Genomic DNA, 24638 nt, shown 5'->3' on the forward strand with positions numbered 1-24638 from the left:
TAACTGAAACATGTATACATTTCAGTATAGCCCTTAGTTTTCAGGGTTTGTAACACTGTCTGTCTAGGCTAGCTATTTCAATTCTCTGCTGTTGTACAGGTGCATCTCAAAAATGTTTATTCAATATTTCAATGAAAAAAATTAAACGCTTATTTTTTATAGATGTGTTACACTCAGAGTGATAAATTTTAAGCATTTTTTTTATTTTGATTATGGCTTACAAAATTCAGTATCTCAGAAAATTAAAATATTGCATAAGACCAATAAAAAGATATTTACTACAGAAGTGTTGGCTTACTGAAAATTATGTCCATGTACAGTATAGTATGCACTATACCAATACTTGGTCGGGGCTCCTTTTGTGTAAATTACTGCATCAATGCGGCGTGGCATGGAGGTGAGCAGCCTGTGGCACTGCCGAGGTGTTATTGAAGCCCAGGTTGATTTGATAGTAACATTCAGCTCTTCTGCTTTGTTGGGTCTGGTGTCTCATCTTCCTCTTGATAATACCCCACAGATTCTCTATGGGGTTTAGGTCAGGCGAGTTTGTTGGCCAATTAAGCACAGTAAGGAAAGAAATTGTTTGGAGGGGAGGGAACTAGGCAGGAGACTGATCCTAGGGGTTTCTGCCACATCCCAAAGAAAAATTTGGAAGAAACAGGAGGTGTCCCCAAGGGATATTATGGGCAGAAGACCAATAAAGGATAGTATAGAGAAGGGATACCAGATATATAAAATTTAACAAATTTTATTCAAAATACAATTAGAAAATATACAAAATTACAAAAAATGGCTTAAAACTTTTTGGAAAGAGCATGATTTGTAAATGCAAATGATGTACATAGCTAATAAATGCTACAAACAGTGCTAAGAAGCGCAGTTGTTTAAATGACCATCCACCCTACGTTTCGGAAAAGGTCACAGAAAAATACATTTATATGAAAAGTGTGCTTCCTTCTTCAGGGGTTTAGGTAGGTTGTATTGTTGCATTTCTATCAAAAAGAAATAAGAAAGTATAAGTATATCTGAATGAGAGTACCCCAACATTATAAGTTTACAATTCATTCATATATTAACATAAAATTATGAGATGGCAGAGATACAGTCAAAGTTATGTAGTTAAATACTCACAGAACAGAAAATGCTCTCCTAGTGGATCGGAACTAAAAGCCATCTGCCGTAGTGGCAGACAGTACTCTGCACAGTTGTTCTGTTTTTTTAAATTCAATAGCGGGTGTGGGGAGAAGATCACCCGCCCACTTTTAAGGGGGTGGATGAGGTGGGGGGGTGAACAGGGGTGCTGCATAGAAGCATGTTCCATGTTACACCCTAAATATAGGTGTAGCATGTTACTAAATGTGACGTTATCCTTTCAAACCATTTTTAAAACTTGGCTTTTCCTAATTTATAGCTACCTGAGAGATGAGATCTACTAAGCTAGACTTTGTCCCCTTGTGAAGTGTTGGGGTCAACTCTATATGCTGTGCCCTGCATATTTCCTCTAGTCTATGATGCAGTGGACAGGGGAACAAGGTAGTATGTCTTGCCCATTCTTGGGATGGTTTGGTGCTGCTGGTCGGTGGTTTAGTAAGTTTGGCATAGGGTGCTGACCGTAGTGAGCCAAGATATCATCCATAGTTACTTCCATCAGTGGAAGATAATGGTTTTTAAAAGGACGTAAACCCTCCTATTGTTTTCAGCCAAGGAAGCTGCCATCTTGGCCTCTGTGATCTGTTATGACATCAGCCATTGGATGGTTTGACAGTTTGTTTGAGAGCACAACCAGTGTGACAGCATTTCCGGGATGCCGGGAATTTAAATGTTTTTTTAAACTTTTAAATTGTTGGGTTTGCTTCAGCTTTAAGTAGCGAGACGGCCCTTCTCTTTCTGGTCAGTCTACAGAATATCTCTCTGGAAGGAGGAGTTGGGGTAGCTGTTCTGTCTGCCCTTGAGCCGTCTGTCTGTCTTGTACTCTCACCCATGCTGTACTGCAGCACTGGTCTCCCTGCACTCCTAACATGAATGAAGGGGAGGATGCAGAAACTAAGGGGACTGTTCTACAAGCAAAATCTGGTTCTTAGCTGCTAGATCTATGCTAGCTGAGGTAAGCCCTAGGCTTTTTCAGTGTATTTTGGGTTCGCCTTTGGACCATTTTGGCTTGTGCTTGGTTTAAAGAACAACTCCACTTCTGTGGGTAAAAAATAGCAAATAAAGAAAAAATAATATAGTCTATACAAATGCGACACAAGTCATTGTAATTGAATGTTATTAAAAATTACCTTTCCTTTTTAATCTGCAGCACTGTAATTTTCTGAAAATGCAATTTGATATGGCTACCTAGAGGTGTTGTGTACACAGTCTACAGAACACCCTCCAGAAACCCCATTAGTGCTTGTGTGATTTGCTTTTTAAAATTAAATTTTTCAATTAGTTTGTACAAAGATACAAGTCAGATTTCAGGCATCTCCTGCAACAAAAATGTAATTTTTGGTGAGATATTTCCAATAGGAAATCACGACTAAAAGCATGCAGGCTCAGCAGCTTTCTTCAATAGAGCCCTGCAGGTGCACAGCTGATTGATAATTATGAAACCACTTCCTTTAGACTCACTTTCCCACATGGGCACAGACAAACGCACTGGGATTTCTTCAGAATAACAAAAGGTAGGACTCTACAACAAAGTTTGTTAAAATCCTTGTAATATACATAGATCACCCAGAGGGGAATGTTTTTTTTCTCAACAAAAGTGGAGTTGCACTTTAAGAATGCATATCTTCCCTGGTTCAGGCTTTTGCCCTTTCAGACAAATATAAAGGTATTTCCAAGCTCAAACTTACCAGCCAGCGACCAACCAAATTGACCTGTCTAACAATATGCGTTAAGAACAGGGGTTTAGTTGCACACGTTTGCAAATACAATGCGTAAGCTGCAGGCCCCGCCAAGGCACCCTGTTGCCTGCAGTCCCTAACTACTGAAAGTCTCCATCTTGGAAGCACATGCATTTATAATGGATAGGTAGGAGACAGGTGAGCATGGGAGGATCCACCCCTCCTTAACCATTTTAGCCCCGGAAGGTTTTACCCCCTTCCTGACCAGAGCACTTTTTACAATTTGGCACTGCGCTGCTTTAACTGGTAATTGCGTGGTCATGCAATGCTGTACCCAAACTAAGTTTGCATCCTTTTTTCCCACAAATAGAGCTTTCTTTTGGTGGTATTTGATCACCTCTGCGGTTTTTATTTTTTGCAATATAATTGAAAAAAGACAGAAAATTTTGAAAAAAAAGATATTTTCTACTTTTTGCTATATAAAAAAAAAAAATACAATAAACTCAATTTTAGTCATACATTTAGGCAAAAAAGCATTCAGCCATGTCTCAGGTAAAAAAAAAATCCAATAAGCATATATTTTTTGGTTTGCGCAAAAGTTATAGCATCCACAAACTAGGGTACATTTTCTGGAATTTATGCAGCTTTTAGTTTGACTGCCTATGTCAATTCTTGAGGTGCTAAAATGGCAGGGCAGTACAAGACCTCCCCAAATGACCCCATTTTGGAAAGTAGACACCCCAAGGAATTTGCTGAGAGGCTTGTTGAGCACATTGAATATTTTATTTTTTTGTCAGAAGTGATTGAAAAATGACACAAAATAATAATTTTACAGAAAGTTGTCACTGAAATGGATATATTGCTCAAACATGCCATAGGCATATGTAAAATTACACCCCAAAATACATTCTGCTGCTTCTCCTGAGTACGAGGACACCACATTTTTTGGCAGTCTAGCCGCGTACAGGACCCCGCAAACCAAGCACCGCCTTCAGGCTTTCTAAGGAAGTAATAAATGTAAAAAAATGTTGCGCTACTAGTGATTATAAAGGGCAAAAAAGCATTAACTTAGCAGCCAGCATCAACAGTATAGTGAACCATATGTCAAATAGAAAAAGATGTATAAAATGCAGCGCTAGTTTAAAGATCAAAATCCCCAGAGCATCCCCTTGGGATGAGTGTGAAACTGATGGCTGATGAGAAACCGACATCTAGTGAATATATCATAAAAATCAAAAAGACATATCAATGTGCAATAAACAAGAAAAAGGAAATTAAGTTTCTGTGAAAAAGGAAAAAAAAAAAAAAACAGTCCGCGATAGACAAAAGCTTAGACACTCCTCAGTGAGGTACTGTATAGTCCCATGTGAAGAGAACATAGGGGTGATGCATTTTCAACAGATGATATTTAAAAATGAGCAGGTTTCTCCATATATCATTCACAGATATGCATGTAGGATGATGGAAGAATTGGGTACACTTACCGCAGAGGGTGAACACACTCGCCATACGGCGGTGGGTCAGACAGGCATTTGGATCATTCAATCCAGCAAATGCTTGGTGGGAGACTGTGATGGTATACACCTCGATGGCCACATCCGGAACAGCGAAGAGTAGATGGTGCACACCAGAACCTCCAACAGGCAGACATGCCTGAACTCACACTTAATCACCAGCTGGATGGGATATGCAGACTCCAAATGGCAGCGTATCAGATCATGGGAAAAGGAAGAAAGGGCCTCCACATAGTGCATGAATCCGAATTTAAAAAAAACATCAAAAGATAAAAAGTACAAACCACCTAGCAAGGTGGGTACAGAGGGTGATCACATAAAAAAAAATGTTTGATTAGTTGCGTGGTGTCAGAAGCACAAAGGCATTTTTACCATTTTAACACTTTTTTTGTAAAATGGTACCCCGTTAACCATTTTACACAGGGGGGAGGTCGGAATCTGGGGGTCCCCTTGTTAAAGGGGGCTTCCAGATTCCGATAAGCCCCTCGCCCACAGACCCCCATAACCACCGGGCAAGGGTTGTGGGGATGAGGCCCTTGTCCCCATCAACATGGGTACAAGGTGCTTTTGGGGGGCTACCCCAAAGCACCCTCCCTATGTTGAGGGCATGTGAAAGGTTTCCCCTTAATATCAATACTAAACCTGAAGGGCGTGGTTCGTTCGACTCGAACATCGGGCTCATCCCTAGTAGTGAGGAGTGAAATCAAAAATTTACGCCCTTAGAAAGCCTGAAGCACAGGGTGCCTACCAGGTTAATCTCTTCAGGCTCCCGCCCTAGACCATTGATTATGAAGCTGTTCAGCTACAAGGATAAAACAGTATTAATGCAGAAAGCTGGGGAAAAAGGGAGACATTTTTTACAAAGAAGCCAGAATTTCAATATACCCAGATTATTCCCCGGATCTGCAAAAGAAAAGGGCAGGATTTGTGGAAATTAAGCGTAGCTTGAGGAGCTTGAAAATTCCATATGCATTGCTTTACCCAGCGCGACTATGTATTAACGCTCCAGGAGGGACACAATTCTTTGACTCAGTTGATCGGGCCAAAGAATGGCTGGAAGAAAATAAGAAGAACTTTTAGAGTCGGAGTAATATTAGCTGATTGACATTTGTTTTTTTTGGGTTTTTTTTGCAGCAGGGACTGGAGGGGGGGCGTTCGATGTGTTGGGGAAAACCACTTATGGGAGGTTACGTAGGGTGGAGGATGATTGTGCTGTGGTTAATGGAGATACAGGTGATTGAGGTTGGAGAGGGGGAGGGCACTGTGAGAGGGGCGGGGGGAGGGCGAATGAGGTGTTGGAGGAAAATACTTTTGAGAGTCTGCAAAAGGTAGAGGATGTCTCCATTGTGGTTAATAGTGCGATTGGTGAGGGGTAAATGGGTCACAAGGTATGCTCCTAGGGTAGGCCAAGAAAGGTGGGGTGGGGGGGGTGGAGGGGCACAATGATAGAGAAATCTGTAAGATTCAATTAAAAATAAAAGGTTGTTATGCACTAATACTGAATACGCATATGGTAAAGATAAATCATCACATAGATTGTAGATACACTTATTCACATCTTAAATTAGTAAAGGAAAACTTTGGTAGGATTAAAAAGGATGGGAAACCTGGTATATGAGACGTGTGTGTGTGTGTATGTATGTATGTATGTATGTATGTATGTGTATATATATATATATATATATATATATATATATATATACATACAATATTTGACACTGGTGGGGTTAATTAAGGAAGGATTTAGCCTTCACTAACATAAGCGGTATATATCCCTGATGGTTTTTTTCTTGTTTTCTTTTAGGTACATTTACTTATTAGTATGTATTTTGTATTTATTTATATGTATGTTTATAACTTAAAGAAGGGTTAGGATGGTAGCAATAACCTCATGGAACATCCGGGGTATGGGAGACCCCAATAAAAGAGCTACTGTACTCTCGGAGCTGGAATCACAGGGTGCGGACCTGGTGTGCTTACAGGAGACGCACCTCACCAATGAGTCTAAATCTTTAATTCGAAATAAAAAATTTCAAGTACAATTCCACTCAGTGCACACCTCCTACTCAAGAGGAGTGTGTATAATGGTTAAAAAGGGGACGGTGTTCTCCTGTAAGGATGTTAGGATAGATCCGCTGGGTTGTTATGTTTTCTTATTCTGTATAATAGAGGGTAAATCTTTTGTTATAGCTAATGTGTATATTCCCCCTCCCTTCAAGATGGAGATTTTGTATCACCTCCTAGAATATGCTGAGGACAAAGGGGACATCCCACTTATAGTGATGGGCGATTTCAATATGGTTCTCAATGGTAAAATTGATAGGTTCCCTCCAAGAGCAAGGGAGGATAGGGCAACTGAGGGACGGCTCACTCAGCTGCTTGAAGAGATGGGGTGGTGCGACCTCTGGAGAATTCGTAACCCAGAGGAGCGGCAGTACTCTTGCTTCTCGGAGTCGCATCGCACTCTTTCTCGCATAGATATGGCAGTGGGAAATAGGGGGGTGCTTCCCCTTATAGGAAAAATAGAGTATAGGCCGAGAGGGGTATCGGACCATTCTACGCTGACATTAAATATCTGTAATACACGCAATGTGAGAGTATGGGCATTAAATTCTATATGGCTGGAGATCATAGGAAAAAAAGAAGAAATAGCCGAAAAAATAAAAGAGTTTGTGGTAATTAATTCAGGGTCGGCGCCGCAGGGGATGGTCTGGGACTCCCTGAAAGCGTTTCTGAGGGGTATCCTTTTACAGCATATATCACGGGTTAAGAGACAATCAAGAGAAAAGGGGGATCAGATTAGGAAAGAGCTACAAGATCTAGAAAAACAATACGTGGCTGACCCAAGCCCAGAAAAACAGGAGCTTTGGGTAAAAAAGCAGCAGGAGTATAAGATGGATATACTTAAAAATGCTGAAAATAAGAGACTATTCCAGAGGCAGAGATACTTTGGGGAGGGGGAGAAAGTGGGTCGTATGTTGGCATTAATAGCTGATACTAATTCACCCTCCTCAATGATCGCAGCGATTCGGACCTCCAGTGGGGTGACCTCGTCAGATCCCGTCATGGTTAAAAAGGTATTCTTCGAATACTACAGCAATTTATACAAATCGCAACAACATCTAGAAGTAGGAGAGATAGAGAACCTCATAGAGGGTGTCAACCTGCCACACCCCTCTGAAAATAATAGGAATAGCCTGGACTCCCCCATAACCCTGGAGGAAGTACAGCAAGCAGTATCAGATATGCCTAATCAGAAAGCCCCAGGTCCCGATGGCCTGCCCGTGGAAATTTATAAGCATTTTGGGGAGGCTTTACTCCCTGAACTCTTGAAGACATTGAACTGGGCGATTACTGATGGCAGCCTGCCCTCTTCAATGACTGAAACCAATATAGTCCTGATAGGGAAAGACCACCTCGAAGCAGCATCATATAGACCCATCTCGCTACTATGTTCCGATATAAAAATATTGGCAAAAGTAATGGCTACTATGCTAAAGAAATATATAGTAGAACTAGTGCACCGGGACCAGTCAGGGTTTATCCCAAATAGATCCACTAGTATTAACATTAGAAGGGCATACTTGAACCTTCAGTCACCAGGAGGGACTAGGAGCTCCAGAGCGGTCTTCGCTCTGGATATTGCCAAGGCGTTTGAAAGCCTGGAGTGGGGGTATCTCTGGTGGGTACTGGAGAAGTTCGGGTTTGGCCCTAAATTTATCAAATGGGTCAAGACCCTGTATTTCCAGCCAAAAGCCAGGTTAAAGATTAATAGCGAATATACGGAGTGGCTATCCCTTGAGAGGGGGACGAGGCAGGGGTGTCCACTCTCGCCCCTGCTATTTGCTCTAGCAATGGAGCCACTGGCAAAGGTAATAAGACACTCGTCTGGAATACAAGGATTTGGAGTGAGGAGTAAGCTGGAAAAAGTGGCACTTTATGCTGATGATATGCTGATTTTTCTCGGGGATACGGGACCATCCCTTACACTCCCATATCCTCCTCCAGCGATCTCCTCATCCCTCCTCACCACAGCCCCATCAAACTACAACTCAGTCACTCTGGATGAACACTCCCTGGCAACCCCCATGCTATCCTATGGGATATAAGCCTAACATCCAGCACACTAACAACACTATGGGAGGTCCAGACACCGACATGCCCCAGAATGCAGGGCATCTCTTTCTCAAGTTATCTGACCTGTTGGAAAGGGGCTTAGCTAACACAGCCCACAAAATCACAAATGACATTCGCTCTGATTTCCAGAACCTGGGCACCAGAATAGAAGCGATCGAACAAAAACTTGATTATACAGTCGCAAGAAAACACTGATCACATTCAGATTATTCAGGAGCAGTTGGATGTAGCCCTAAATAGGATCGATGATTTGGAAAACCGATCGAGAAGGGAGAACTTTAGGGTCAGAGGAATCCCAGAATCTTGCACGGATGTCCCTACAGCAGTGCAAGATTTGATCAAAACCCTTATTCCTGATATCTCTACACACAAGCTGGAATTAGACAGAGCCCACAGATCACTGGGACCCCCCAGGAAGGATGGGTCCCCCAGGGATATAGTGGTGAAGCCGCACCACTACGGAGTGAAAGAGGACATCATGAAGCTCTCCCGCCAGCAACCACATCTCCTTCCAAGGCCACGATGTTCAAATATTTGCGGACATTTCGCCTATGACGATTCAAAAAAGCAGAGCCCTCAAACCACTATTACTAATCCTGACGCAAAAGGAAATTAGATACTGGTGGGCTTTCCCCTTTGCTTTAAAATTCACCTACAAAGGCAAGACCCACTCATTCACCAATCTGCCTGAAGGAGAACGGATCCTCCTCTCACTGAAGCTTATATCTCAGGACTCAGAGATGGACACATCAAATACACAATCCAGATCCTACAAGAGACCTACTCCGACCAGCCCAGTTTCCCCTTTATGGAAAACTACCAAAAGCAGACGCTTGAGGGAACCGATGCCCACCTGATTCAGGCAAATGTTTCCAGGTTTTACCTTTGAAATTTTCATCAGGGACGAATCCAAGTCGCTAATAACCCTAAAATACCCTCTTATTCAGATGGGGGCCCCCCAGACTCCCCCACAGGTTTAATATGTACGAACTCTGGACCCCTCAGGGTTACCGGACTCCCACCACCTTATGTACATTTCCTGACGCTGAAACCTCAGTCCTGATGGGTCCCACCGACCCATAAGAATGCCTCTATATGCACTGCGAGCTCTTCTGCTGGATCTTTGGTCCCTACTCAAGCGGGACGAAATATCATTGCTCCCCCCTTCTTCAAAGGGTTTTCCCAGACCTCTAACGATCAACTTGACAACAAGCAACAAAGATCGAGCTCTTCGGCCCTCCCCCCCTCTTGAACTTCTTCAACACCGGCTGGTAGATTGGAAGACCAGGAGCTGGACACGTTAGAACCCTGCGACGATTTTCCCAAAGATTCTAGGGGGACATGCAGAGGACTCTTTTTAGAGGATTTCTACCTCGTTCCCCTACCATCCTAAAGATAGGATTATCTATCCCCTAGTAGATTGAAATGCAGCTCTTCTAATAATCCTCCCCCTCTTTCCTCCCGCTCATACCCCACTCCTTCTTTTTCCTCCCCTCCCCACCTCACCCTCCACCCCTCTCTCCCCCATACCTTCCCAAGGCTTCTTAGGCCTACTGTTAGAATAATTTTGCCAGCTGGCTTTGACTCACACAGTTTACAATGTTATAGTGTTTAACTGGTTTTCTTCATGAGGTTATGTTAAGTATTTTATATAGGTTAACCAATTGGGTAGGCACTGACTGGGGTAGCAGTCATTCGCCTCCATCCATCTCACGATAATGGGATCCCCATGGTCGAGAGATGGACCGTTAGCCCCATTGGAGGGCTACTATTGTCTATTGGTTTGCGTCATTGGGAGGATCTTTTCACCCTCCCGATGCCACAGGTCCTTTTTGGGCCACTTTACACAACAATATTTGCACTTTCTTTTTCTCTGTTTCTCTTTTCTTTTGGTCTTCTTTTCTAACCCTGTCTTCTTTTGTGCCAGTCCACAGGTCATATGGATATGCTTCTCTCCTCCAGGTTCCAGGTCCTGCTTCACAATTCGAAAAACAAATCTCCATTATTCTCCAGAGGAGGTAAGAAATACTGAATCTCACATGCACTCCCCACGCAACCAATATGTCAAGTAACACCATACCCCTAACGTCCTTTAAATTAGCATCACACAATGCCCAAGGGCTAAACTCAGCGGTAAAGAGGCTTAAATTATTCCAGTCTTATCATGCACAAAAAATGGCGGTAGTCATGATCCAAGAAACGCATTTCTCATCAAGATATAACCCGACATTTTTACATGCTCAATATCCCCTTTTCTTCCTAGCGAACGCGGACGATAAGACCAGAGGTGTGGCAATACTATTTGCGAAAAATTGCAAATTCAAGCCCAGTCTGATGCACAGAGACCCAGAGGGTAGATTTATTTTGGTAAAAGGTAAAATAGATGAATGCTTATACTCGTTCATTTCTTATTACTCCCCCAACAAGGGTCAGACAAAATTCTTCCAAGCAATGTTTCAAACTTTAAACCCACTATTATAAGGAATGGTAATATTCGGAGGTGACTCTAATGTCGCTTTCGACCCTGGTCTAGATAAATCCAAACCTCTAAAAGCACAATCAATCCGCCCTACAAAAACAAGTTCTAAAATTGCGAAACTTATTTATCAACAAGGCCTAGCCGATATCTGGAGAGAACATAACTCCACAAAGAGAGATTTTACACATTATTCAAACCCACACAAAACGTACTCCAGGATCGACCACATACTCCTGTCGGCGATACATATCCCCTATGTAGTTAAGGCCTATATTAAGGACACAGCCTTATCAGATCATGCCATGGTGGTCATCACCTTACGGGGCGGTTCCCACAAACCACCCACTACCCAGTGGAGACTTAACGACACTATCCTTAATGACCCTGTTTCAGTGATAGAGATTGAGAGGGAATTGAAAGACTACTTTTTGCGGAACGATGTGGAGGGAATCTCAGCAGAGACTCTATGGGCCGATCATAAAGCTACCATACGGTGAAAGCTCATTCAAATGTCGTCTCCAAGAAAGAAAGAACAGATAGCGGAGATAAAGAAACTCGAAAGGGATTTCAAGGCCCTATGTAAACAACACAAAAAGGACCCTTCTAAGGTCCAAATAGCTCAACTAGACGCAGCCAGAATAGCTTTAAACTTAGCTCACACAGTAAGGGCAGAAAGATACTTGAAATGGAATAGTGCGAAATTCTACTTTCAGAGAGACAAGATGAGTACACTATTAGCAAGAAAGCTCTCTCCCAAATTCACTAATTTCACAATCCCAAACCTTAGACTACAGGATGGCTCCACAACCCTTAATCCCCCAAAAATTCTGCAAGCATTTCAGTCTTTTTACTCTAAACTATATCAGAAAAATGACTCCATGTCAGACTCTTCCTTGAAATCATTCCTAGATGATCTTAACATACCCACTCTACGTAAAGACCATGTGGACCTCATGGAAGCACCCTTTTCCATAGAAGAAACAATAGAGGTAATTAAAAATTTAAAAGGGGGTTCAGCTCCCGGCCCCGATGGATTCTCCAATCAATATTACAAAACTTTTACGAAAACCTTAGCACCCCATATTACAAAATTCTTCAACTCCAAAAGGGCAGGGGCACCCCTAGAGTCACAACTAAATATGGCGTTCATCTCTGTAATACCCAAACCCGACAGGGATCCACCTTTGTTCGAGAACTACAGACCAATATCGCTGATTAATAACGACTTAAAAATACTGACTAAAATCCTAGCTAACAGAATTAACTCCTTCATCAACCAATATATAAACAAAGACCAAGTGGGCTTTATACCGGGAAGACAGGGCCCGGATCAAGTTAGAAGGGCGGTCGATATTGTCTCATTATTACAATCGGGTTGGGATGGAGGCCCAAAGCAGGAAGGTTTATTACTGTCGTTGGACCTTCAAAAGGCCTTCGACTCCTTGTCATGGTCATACCTATTCACAGTCCTGGGACGTTGGGGATTCGGGGAAAAGTTCATAAGTACCCTGAAAGCTCTATACTCCACTCCTAGTGCCAAGGTCAAACTACACGGATTCTATTCGGATCCCATTCAAATAACCAGGGGTGCCCCCTTTCCCCTGTGATTTTTGCATTGGCTATAGAGGTTCTGGCAATTGCAATCAGATCTAACCAAAATATTAAAGGTGTAAATTGCGGAGAGCACATCCACAAATGCGCCCTTTTTGCGGACGACATCCTTCTATTTGTCACATCCCCAACTACCTCTTTACCCAATATTTGCAAACTCTTAAAAACATTTGGATCCTTGTCGGGTTTAAGGGTCAACATGGACAAATCCCAGGCATTAAATATTTCCCTTCAAGAGGCAGAAGTAGACAGGCTCAAGCCTTCATTCAAATTTAAATGGAGTGACTCTTCGATCCGATATCTGGGGATAAACCTTACCCCCAAGTTTGAGAGACTTTTTCAAGCTAATTTCCCTCCCATGTTCCGCACATTAGAATCTGACATTCTAGCCTGGTCCCAATACAATATATCCTGGCTAGGTAGAATACATTCTATCAAAATGACGTTACTCCCCAAGCTCCTCTATTTGTTTAGGTCGCTCCTGATAGACATTAGAAAACACCATCTCAAATCCCTCCAAGGGAAGATCATAAAATTCATTTGGGGTAAAAAAGGATATAGGCTAGCCCGCAATATTCTTTTTAGTCCCAAAGCCAGGGGAGGTTTAGGTCTACCAGACCTTTATAGCTACTACCAAGCTGCAAGACTGGCCCAACTCTGAATGGTATACTTCAGAGTTGAGAAACCCGATTGGATAAATATTGAGAGAAGCTGTCCCGACACACACCATAGACTACCTCCTCGGGTGCCCCATGAAATCAAGGCCCCCCATATTAGCTCCGGCATTGTCCCAATCCTTTAAATTATGGGACACCGTGAAACATTTACCAGCACTGACCTCATCCATCCACCCTCTTGGCCACATTTTTCTAAATCCCCGATTTGGATCGGGCATGGACATCAAGTCCTTCAAATGGTGGCTAGACAAGGGGATGTATCGTATTGGCCACTTTCTTACTCCCTCGGGTCCGATTACGTTGAAGCACTGTATAGATAAACTTGAACTTCCAGGCTCAGAGAGATTTAGATTTATCCAGATCTCCCACTTTCTCTCCTCACTAACAAAGGGACAGGCGCTCCCTTTGGAATTCACACAATATGAGCGTTGGTGCGGCCAAGCTTTAGACATAAAGGGGGGCATATCTCTCATATACGTGTCTCTTGTGGAACCTACCACAAAATTTTCGTACATGGAGGCGTGGGAGAGGGACCTGCAGGAGACCTGGAATCTGGAGGAATGGCATCGGAGGGGATCTAGAGCCTTTAAAGGTATTTTAAATATTTCATTAATAGAAGCTAATCTAAAAGTGTTGATGAGATGGTATCTAGTACCCGCCAGACTAGCGACTATGTTTTCTTCTGCTTCCCCGTTATGCTTCAGAGGTTGTCAAGCTCAGGGCTCCATGATTCATATCTGGTGGGATTGTCCGAGATTAAGAGGTTTCTGGAACAAAATATTCGCTTTGATTCGAAAAGTCTCGGGTCTTCCTATTGCTAAATCCCCCCAAGTGGCATTACTTAATGCCCCAATCCCTAAGACAGCGAAACACCCTCAAAAGTTGATATCCTTCATGTTGATAGGTGCTAAATCCACCATAGCTAAGGCATGGAAGCAACCCACAGTGTCTTTCCAGGCAGCCAAAAGAAAGATTTTGTGGATTATGTCCCAAGAAAAACTGGTCAGCTCTATGACGGACACCACTAAATCATTCGAGGCAACATGGGAGCCCTGGGCTAGGCATATAGGCATTCCCCTTAGCCCTGGTATTCAAACGACATAGTCAAGCTAAATTTAAAAAACAAAAAAAAACCCGGACCGGGCACAACTATATTCAAACATACTTGCTTTCTATCTCTCTCTTCTTTTCTTCTTTTCTGTCCTTTCTTTCTGTTACTATAATGATTTGATATCACAACCACAGTGTATCAGTAATATTTACCTCACTAGTGTGCAATGGAATAGAATTTCTTAAGTCACCATAAGTCTTTGAATAGTGAGTTGAAGACATGGATTCAAAATGGATTTTTACCAGTTGGATAGGAGCTGCTGGAGGGGTCTGCTGGCTTCTCTAGTGGTCCCTATCTTTACCTCAGGGAATGTGGCAGGTCCCTGGACGCTGGGCCAGTGGGGGTCCCGGGGTATCCATAACTCTTTCCCTGGAGATGGGGGGGGGGGGGCCCTGACACAGTATGAACCCATTAGGGGTGTTGGGAGTGTCAACCCACACAGGGAACATACGTTTCAGCCTTCCCTACTGCTCCAATAGCAATTATAAATTGTTTTGAATGACTGATTAATATATTTGTACATTTCAAATGTTAATCCCTTATTTGTACGAGATGTGTCAGTATACCTTTGGATTTATTTACAATGTACTGCGCTGCTCTTTAATAAAGCTTTTTCGAAAATTAAAAAAAAAAAAAAAGAAAAGAAAATCACTATAGGAAGGTGCCTTTATCAAGCTAGGAAATCAATAGCACAGTCCTGGCTATCTGCTATGCCCCCAACTATAGAAGACTGGCTTAGGACAGTGGACAAGCTAGTTTGGACAGAAAAAACAGTCTACATCAGGAGAAATGGCTATGAAAAATTCACAAAAATTTGGAACCCTTGGCTACAGTGGTCGGGCATAACCCCTTGACCTGGATTTAACTTTGAAAAGAGTTTAAGGTTTTGGAACCATCCGTTAGTATAGAATACAGGTAAAGGAGAATAAGTGCAATAAGGCATAATTGATGCGGTGTTAGTATAAAATGGTGTTTAGGCAACCTTTTAATATAGCTTATTAATTGGGGAGGATGGGAGGGAGGGGGGAGGAGATATAGAAGGATCAGAATGCAATGTATTCTTGTATAACTTGTGTTGATTTTTTGACCCCCATAAGTTGATGTGAAAATTATAAGTTTTCTACTTCTTTTTGTAATAAGAAAAATCTAATAAAGAATATTGAATTAAAAAAAAAAGAAAGCCTGAAGGCGGTGCTTGGTTTTCGGGGTCCTGTACGCAGTTAGACTGCCAAACGGTCCCAAACATGTGGTTTCCCCGTACCCAGGAAAAGCAGCAGAATGTATTATGGGGTGTAATTTAACATAAGCCCATGGCATGTTGGAGCAATATATAATTTAGTGATAACTTTGTGAAAAAAAATTCAACATGCCTATCAGCAAATAGCTTGGGGTGTCTACTTTCCAAAAAGGGGTCATTTGGAGGGGTTTTGAACTGTCCTGGTGTTTTATGCACAACATTAGAAGCTTATGCCACACATCACCCACCATCTTCTAACCACTTGAAGACAAAGCCCTTCCTGACACTTTCTGTTTACATGAAACAATATTTTTTTTTTTTTGCTAGAAAATTACTTTGAACCCCTAAACATAATATATTTTTTAAAGCAAAGGCCCAGCAGATTAAAATGGTGGGCTTTGCTTTTTTTTTCACATAGTATTTGTGCAGTGATTTTTCAAACACATTTTTTGTCCTTTTTTTCATACAAATAGAGCTTTCTTTTGGTGGTATTTGATCACCTCCTCTGGGTTTTTTATTGTTTGCGCTACAAATGAAAAAAGACCGAAATTTAGAAAAAAAAGCGAATTTTTCTTAGTTTCTGTGATAAAATTTTGCAAATTATTAATTTTTATTCATAAATTTTGGCCACAATTTATACTGCTAGGTAAAAATAACCCAAATTAGTGGATATTATTTGGTCTTTGTGAAAGTTAGAGAGTCTACAAGCTGTGGTGCAAATCATAAAAAATTGATCACACCTGATGTACTGGTTTCTTGCGACCCGAACAAGCCAGGAAAGTACAAATACCCCCCACATGACCCCTTTTTTGAAAGTAGACATTCCAAGGTATTTAGTAAGATGCATGGAGAGCTTTTTGATGTTGTCATTTTTTCCCACAATTCTTTGCAAAATTAAGATTTTTTTTCCCCCACAAAATTGTCATTGTAATAGGTTATTCCTCTCACATGGCATGTGTATACCACAAATAACACCCCAAAATACATTCTGCTACTCCTCCTGAGTATTACGATACCACGTGTGGGACTTTTTCACAGCTTGGCCACATACAGAGGCCCAACATGCAGGGAGCACCATCAGGCGTTCTAGGAGCATAAATTACACATCTAACTTGTTGACTACCTATTACACTTTTGAAGGCCCTAGAGCACCAGGACAGTGACACTGACGTGGCACTGATGACAGATGGCACTGATGACAGATGGCACTGATGACAGATGGCACTGATGACAGATGGCACTGATGACAGATGGCACTGATGACAGATGGCACTGATGACAGATGGCACTGATGACAGATGGCACTGATACGTGGCACTGATACGTGGCACTGATACGTGGCACTGATACGTGGCACTGATGACAGATGGCACTGATACGTGGCACTGATGACAGATGGCACTGATACGTGGCACTGATGACAGATGGCACTGATACGTGGCACTGATGACAGATGGCACTGATACGTGGCACGGATGACAGATGGCACTGATACGCGGCACTGATGACAGATGGCGGTTATATGTGGCACTGGGGACAGATGGCAGGGACATGGCAGTGGGGACACTTTTTTCGTGTTTTTTTTTTTTTTTTACACTTACCGCTGCAGCGGTTCGCTCTCCCTCCTCACACGCTGTCTCTGTGTGAGGAGGGAGAGCCCGCGATGAGAGATGATCTCATATGTTTACATATGAGATCAACTCTCATTGGCACCGCCGATTGTGCTGAAAACGGCTGCTATGATTGGCCGTTTTCAGCAATCTATGACTGGCTGTGTCCAAGGGACACGGCCAGCACAGAACTTCGCAGGCGCGCACCGCAAAAGTAAACAGGAGGACGTCCAGGGACAGCCCCCCGGCAATTAGCGTCCGCGCTGCAGCCGTCTTTCGGCTATAGCGCGGGCGCGAAGAGGTTACAAAAGAAAAACTGAAATATCACATGGATTGAAGTATTCAGACCCTTTGCTGTGACACTCACATATTTAACTCAGGTGCTGTCCATTTCTTCTGATCATCCTTGAGATGGTTCTACACCTTCATTTGAGTCCAGCTATGATTGGACTTGATTAGGAAAGCCACACCTGTCTATATAAGACCTTACAGCTCACAGTGCATGTCAGAGCAAATGAGAATCATGAGGTCAAAGGAACTGCCTGAAGAGCTCAGACAGAATTGAGGCAAGGCACAGATCTGGCCAAGGTTACAAAAAAATTTCTGCTGCACTTAAGGTTCCTAAGAGTACAGTGGCCTCCATAATCCTTAACCACTTCCTGCCCGCCCTATAGCGGATTGACGTCCGGGAAGTGGTTCTGTTATCCTGACTGGACGTCATATGACGTCCAGCAGGATAACCTGCCGCAGCGCGCCCCCGGGGGCGCGCGCATCGCGGCGATCGGTTGGGCGGTGTGTCAGTCTGACACACCGCTCCACTGATCTTGGTAAAAAGCCTCCGGCGGAGGCTCTTTACCACGTGATCAGCCGTGTCCAATCACGGCTGATCACACTGTCAATAGGAAGATCCGTTGATCGGCTCTTCCTCACTCGCGTCTGACAGACGCAAGTAGAGGAGAGCCGATCGGCGGCTCTCCTGGCGGGGGGGGTCTGCGCTGATTGTTTATCAGCGCAGCCCCCCCGCAGATCACCACACTGGACCACCAGGGATCGCCACTAGGACCACCAGGGAAGGGGCAACATGTGGATGGCCAGGTATGTACCCCATGGCCATCCACATGTGTGCCAATCAGTGCCCACAAATGGGCACTGATTGGCACAATTATGTTGCAGTGATGCCCAGCAATGCCACCCTTAGGGGCATCACTGCAAATAAGCAATGCCATCAGTGCCACCCATCAGTGTCCATTCATGCCACCTGTCAGTGCCCATCTACCAGTGCCCATCTGTGCCAACTATCCGTGCCACCCATAAGTAACCATCAATGCCACCTATGAGTGCCCATCAATGCCACCTATGAGTGCCCATCAGTGCCGCCTATAAGTGCCCATCAGTGCCGCCTATCAGTGCCCATCGTCAGTGCCACCGTATCAGTGCCCATCGTCAGTGCCACCGTATCAGTGCCCGTCAGTGCAGCCATATCAGTGCCCGTCATTGAAGAAGAAAACGTATTTATTTACAAAAAGTTTTAACAGAAACAAAGAAAAACTTGTTTTTTTTTCAAAATTTTCGGTCTTTTTTTATTTGTTGCGCAAAAAATAAAAACCGCAGAGGTGATCAAATACCACCAAAAGAAAGCTCTATTTGTGGGAACAAAATGATAAAAAATTTGTTTGGGTACAGTGTAGCATGACCGCGCAATTGTCATTCAAATTGCGACAGCGCTGAAAGCTGAAAATTGGTCTGGGCGGGAAGGTGTCTAAGTGCCTGGTATTGAAGTGGTTAAATAGAAGACGCTTGGGACAACCAGAACCCTTCCTAGAGCTGTCCATCCGGCCAACTGAGCTATCAGGGGAGAAGAGCCTTGGTGAGAGGTAAAGAAGAACCCAAAGATCACTGTGGCTGAGCTCCAGAGATGCAGTCGGGAAATGGGAGAAAGTTGTAGAAAGTCAACCATCCCTGCAGCCCTCCACCAGTCGGGGTTATATGGCAGAGTGGCCCGACGGAACTCTCTCCTCAGTGCAAGACACATGAAAGCTCATATGGAGTTTGCTAAAAAAACACCTGAAGGACTCCAAGATGGTGAGAAACAAGATTCTCTGTTCTGATGAGACCAAGATAGAACATTTTGGCCTTAATTCTAAGCGGTATGTGTGGAGAAAACCAGGCACTGCTCATCACCTGTCCAATACAGTCCCAACAGTGAAGCATGGTGGTGGCAGCATCATGTTGTGGGGTGTTTTTCAGCTGCAGTGCAGGACGACTGGTTGCAATCGAGGGAAAGATGAATGCGGCCAAGTACAGGGATATTGTCAGTGAACTCTCACAGCAAGCACCCGTCTCCGTGCAGCAACTGCCAATCCTCGTTCTGCTAATGCCAATGTGCATGCACGGAACCGTAGCCAGAGACAAATGAGATCCAGGGTGGGCATGCATAATGGCACCTCGATGCGAACGCACGCACCCGCGAGTGCCAATGTGCTAATTCGCACGTACGCTGGCGCGAATCCTGGCGCACAGCACCCTGTATAAACAGAGAGTCTGCCTAGCATCAGTGCTGGATTGTCTTCAGCTTGTTCCTGTGTTACTGTTGTTACTCTGCCTGATTGACCTTCCTGAAAACCCGGCTATCTTCTGACCATTCTCTTGGATCTCCCCTGCCTCTACCTGCAATACTGATCTTGGCCTGAACTTATGATTATGGCTCTGCCTCCTGATTCTGTACCCCGCTGCCCATCTGTTGCCAACCTCTGCCTGTTTCAGACTACGGTTTTGCCTTCTGATTTGGTACCCCGCTGCCAGCCTGTTGCCGACTCCTGCCTGTTCCTGATTCTGCAGTTGATCCTGATCTGGCTCCTGCTGAACAAGTTTGGTGATCAGTTTCCACATCTCCTCAGCAGTGGTTCCTGTATCTCCAAGTTCCAGCCTCCTGCCTGCAGGCACCTGCACCCTTTGGTTGCCCTCGCACTCCCTGTACCCACCACCAGGGGTGCTTGAACCGTGCAAGAGGCCACCCTCAATATTTTGAGCTCCGCTGTAAGTTACGTGACCGATATCCTGGACGAAAACCTTCTCCAGAGTGCTCAGGACCTCAGACTGGGCCAAAGGTTTACCTTCCAACAAGACAATGACCCTAAGCACACAGCTAAAATAACGAAGGAGTGGCTTCACAAAAACTCTGACTGTTCTTGAATGGCCCAGCCAGATCCCTTACTTAAACCCAAATGAGCGTGTCTGGAGAGATCTAAAAATGGCTGTCCACCAACGCTTACCATCCAACCTGACAGAACTGGAGAGGATCTGCAAGGAGGAATGGCAGAGGATCCCCAAATCCAGGTATGAAAAACTTGCATCTTTCCCAAAAAGACTCATGGCTGTATTAGATCAAAAGGGTGCTTCTACTAAATACTGAGCAAAGGGTCTGAATACTTAGGACCATGTGATATTTCAGTTTTTCTTTTTTAATAATTCTGCAAAAATGTCAACAATTCTGTGTTTTTCTGTCAATATGGGGTGGTGTGTGCATTAATGAGGAATAAAATGAACTTTAAATGTTTTTTTTAATTATTTATTTTGCCTTTTTTTTTTTTTTCACTGTTCCTTTCATTTTTTTTATTTTATTTTTTATCATTTTTATTGTTATAACAGGGAATGTAAATACCCCCTATGATAGTAATAGGTAGTGACAGGTACTCTTTTTTTTTTTTTTTTTAAAAATTGGGGTTTATTAGACTCTAGATCGCTCCTCTGCCCTCAAAGCATCTGACCACACCATGATCGGTGTGATAAGATGCTTTCCTAATGGCGCTGTCTATATCCGGCGAAACTGAAGTCATGAAATGCTTGTAGCTTCCGGTTTCTTAGGCCATAGAGATGATTGGAGCCATTCTGGTCTTCGATCAGTTCTATGGTCAGCTGACAGAACCAACAGCTGCATTCTCAGGTTCCCCAGTGGGACAGAAGAGCCCGAGAAAATCATGGAAGACGGCGGGAGAGGGGGGACGTTCCCTCCCACTGCTTGTAAAAGCAGTCTAGCGGCTAATTAGCCACTAGGATTACTTTTACATGAAAGCCGACTGCTGGCTGAAAATATACCAAGATTATACCTAAACCTGCAGGCATCACTCTGGTATGACCACTCAAAGTCCAGCAACATACCAGTTAATTGCAGGCACTTGTAGGGCATATATTGTAATGTTCATTTTTTTTTCATGCAGCTTGTGTGCTGAACGAAAAAGAGATTGATCAGTGGGTATGCCCACCATTAGAATACCGCCCGGCATCCACCCACTTGTAATGATGGGCATACATGCACTGTTTTTTTTTTTGTTTTGTTTTTTTTTTTACTGTGGTGGTAAAATCACCCCCTACAGCGCTGGAGTTTCTGATTTATGTATCATGAGAGCAAACGCTGTTGCTGTCGAGATAAATAAATCAGTGCTGCAGCTGCATGGCGTACCTAAAAAGAAAATGATTAACAATAAAACACAGTAAAGTATAAAAGAATTACATACCTGAAAAGCAAACATGATAAAACATAGTAACAATAAAACATTGCAGTTATAAAATACAGTAAAACAGAGCAGAACAATAAAATAACTATTTTTGGCTTTTTTATTTTGGCTTTTTTGTATTTTTTTTACTTTTTATTTTTTTTTTTTTATTCTTATTTTTTTTTTACACTTTTATTTGTAACTGTAACGGTTCGGTTCCAGGTTCGGGTCTCTCAAAATGCGATGGTATCTTTGGAAACGCTGTGAAAGTGTGTCCTAGTCTGTGCAGTGCTGTACCCTACGCTAATACTCCACAAGCCGCTGGGGTAAGCCTCGGCGATTAGATCACACGGTGCCACATGCGCCAATTCCATGATTAAACAAGTGACTAAAAAGTGACACGCATGTGTTTATAATTGTCCACATACAAGTGGTACCCCTTTCTGAATAAGGGTGACACCAAGTCCCACACAATCTTTGCAGCACTCCCCATGTAGTCTGGGCAGTTCTTTGGCTCTACGTAACTATCTCTTGCCTCGTAAACCATAAAACTATATGTATAGCCTTTTGTCATGTCACAGCATATACATCTTGACCCCATATCTGGCACGCTTGCTGGGAAGATACTGTTTGAATGACAAGTGGCCAGAAAAATTAATCAGGGACTCAACGCAGACAACTTGATCGGGAGTAAACTAGACTGCAAACTGTTGGTTGAAGTGGTTTACGAGGGGCCGGATTTTTGTAGAGCCGATCGTATTCAGGGTCTCCCCGAGGACGACAGAGTTCATTGCCATTAAAATACATGAACCGCAAGATCTGCTCGTATCGTGTCCTGGTCATGGAGGCAGAGAACACGGGCATATGGTGAATTGGGTCAGTGGACCAATATGACTGCAACTCTTTTTTTTTTTTTTTTAGTTATGCCCATGAGACAGGATAGGCCCAGGAAGGTCTTAAATTCAGAGACTGTAATAGGTCTCCAATCTCTGGCAAGGATCATCTGGGGAATAGCGGCGATGAATTGACCTGCATACAACTTGCTTTGGTCCACGGTAGATCTATAGAGATCCTCCGTGAAAAACAGTGAATAAAAATCAAGTGACGTAAAATCAACTGTTTCCACCTGAATTCTGGGTTGGCCAGTGAATGGGGTTAGTACAGGTGCTGCAGAAGTGGTAGGCCCCCAATTCGGATTGGCAAATGCGGCAGGAAAGGCACTATGGGCTCGACTGGCCTGTCTTTGTCTTCTTGGTGGCTGCGGGACACTACTTGTGCTAGCCACCTCACCAGCTTGAACTGCACTTATGAGACTCGCCACATCATACTGCAGTGCTGGATGTACGACCAAGATGTACTAGGCCGCTGGTGCTTGCCAGTTCACCAGGATGAGCAGCACTAGTACTGGCTCTCTTCTCCATATGAGAGCCCTGCAGTTCTTGCACCTCAACAGCAGAAGAACGGGGTCGGGTACGCCTGACCTTGGCAGGGACCACTACTGCGTCGTCAGAGCTATCTGTCAGGGTGCCGCTGCTGTCTACAGGTACGTAGTCTGAGCCTGAATCTGACAGATGGGTGACTTCCTCTTCACTCTCATCTGTCATGCTCAGAAATGTGTAGGCCTCTTCACTAGTGTAACTTTGATTGGATATTGTGGCCTTTAAATTTACTGGTACAGGAACATTTACTCACAGGAAAAAAGAGCACCTGACTGTCAGCGACTGCTTCAAACGGTGATCAGGGGGTTAAACCTTTATTTAGGAAATATATGGCAGGTGCCTTGACGCTATAAAAAAATAACTAACCAGCGTCACCCATAACACTAATACGGTGATCACTGGTGGCGGGGTCATCAAGGGGTTAAACCTTTATAAAGAGGGTACCCTAAAGCTACCTGGTCCTACTACTAAGTAGCCTAACGCTGATTAGTGTCACAAATTACAACAGTACAGTGATCAGTGAACAATCTGACAACTGCACCTGGTGACACTGTGACAGGGAGTGAAGGGGTTAACTGGGGGGGCAATCGGGGTTGACAAGTGTACTGGTGTTAGTGTAGTGTTGGTGATACCTACTGTGAGATTTTCACTCTCCTCTCTGGAACGAAAATAGTTCCACGAGGGGAGAAGACATCACTTTCCCTGCCTGTGTTTACACTTACAAGCAGGGGAAGCATTTCATTAGTCAGAACTGATCAGCAGGTCCAGGCCAGAAATCATTGGCCTGGACCTAAAGATTGATTGGTTCTGTAACGAATCCGATCGGCACGCGAGCGCCATACAGGTACAGCGATTCGCGCAGCGATGCCATTCTGCAGCCGTATATCGGCGTGAGCCGAACCGGTTAAAGGTACAGGGTCACACTGAACACCCAGCACTGTGGCAGCAAGGGCCTCGGTGCGTTGCCTGACCAATATATAAAGGTACAAAAAAGTGGCCACTGCTCCCATCTATGACTGGACTTTGTAGCAAAGAGCACTGGAATGGCAACATATGTCAAACAAATGTAAAGGGGTTTCCAAGCTCAAACTTACCAACCGAATTGACCTGTCTAACAATATGCGTTAAGAACAGGGGTTTAGTTGCACACATTTGCAAATACATGCGTAAGCTGCAGGCACCGTCAAGGCACCCTGTTTCCTACCGTCCCCAACTACTGAAAGTCTCCCATCTTGGAAGCACATGCATTTATAATGAATAGGTAGGGGACAGGTGAGCCTGGAAGGAGCCACCCCTCCTTAATCGTACAGGGTCACACTTGGCCATTCAGAGCAGTTATCTCAGACCTTATAGTAAAACCTTCCTCAGCTAGGAAAACACTGACGAAGGAAATAATTTGTTGACTCCATCAGAGGGCATAAACACATCCAAGTAAACTGAGGGTATTTAGCCTGCACATGATATAATATATAGGGGTTTACAGGAGTGAAAAGGTCAGACTT

At 43.6% G+C, this 24638-nt stretch overlaps 1 protein-coding gene across 1 annotated transcript in view; it reads left to right on the forward strand.

Annotated features, from left to right (window-relative positions):
• Positions 1-24638, forward strand: part of STK31 (serine/threonine kinase 31) — a 462200-nt gene that overhangs the window by 275176 nt on the left and 162386 nt on the right. The gene's annotated exons all lie outside the window — the stretch shown is intronic.

This window comes from Aquarana catesbeiana, linkage group LG05 (genome assembly GCF_042186555.1).
Source record: "Aquarana catesbeiana isolate 2022-GZ linkage group LG05, ASM4218655v1, whole genome shotgun sequence".
In the NCBI taxonomy this organism is placed as follows: Eukaryota; Metazoa; Chordata; class Amphibia; order Anura; family Ranidae; genus Aquarana; species Aquarana catesbeiana.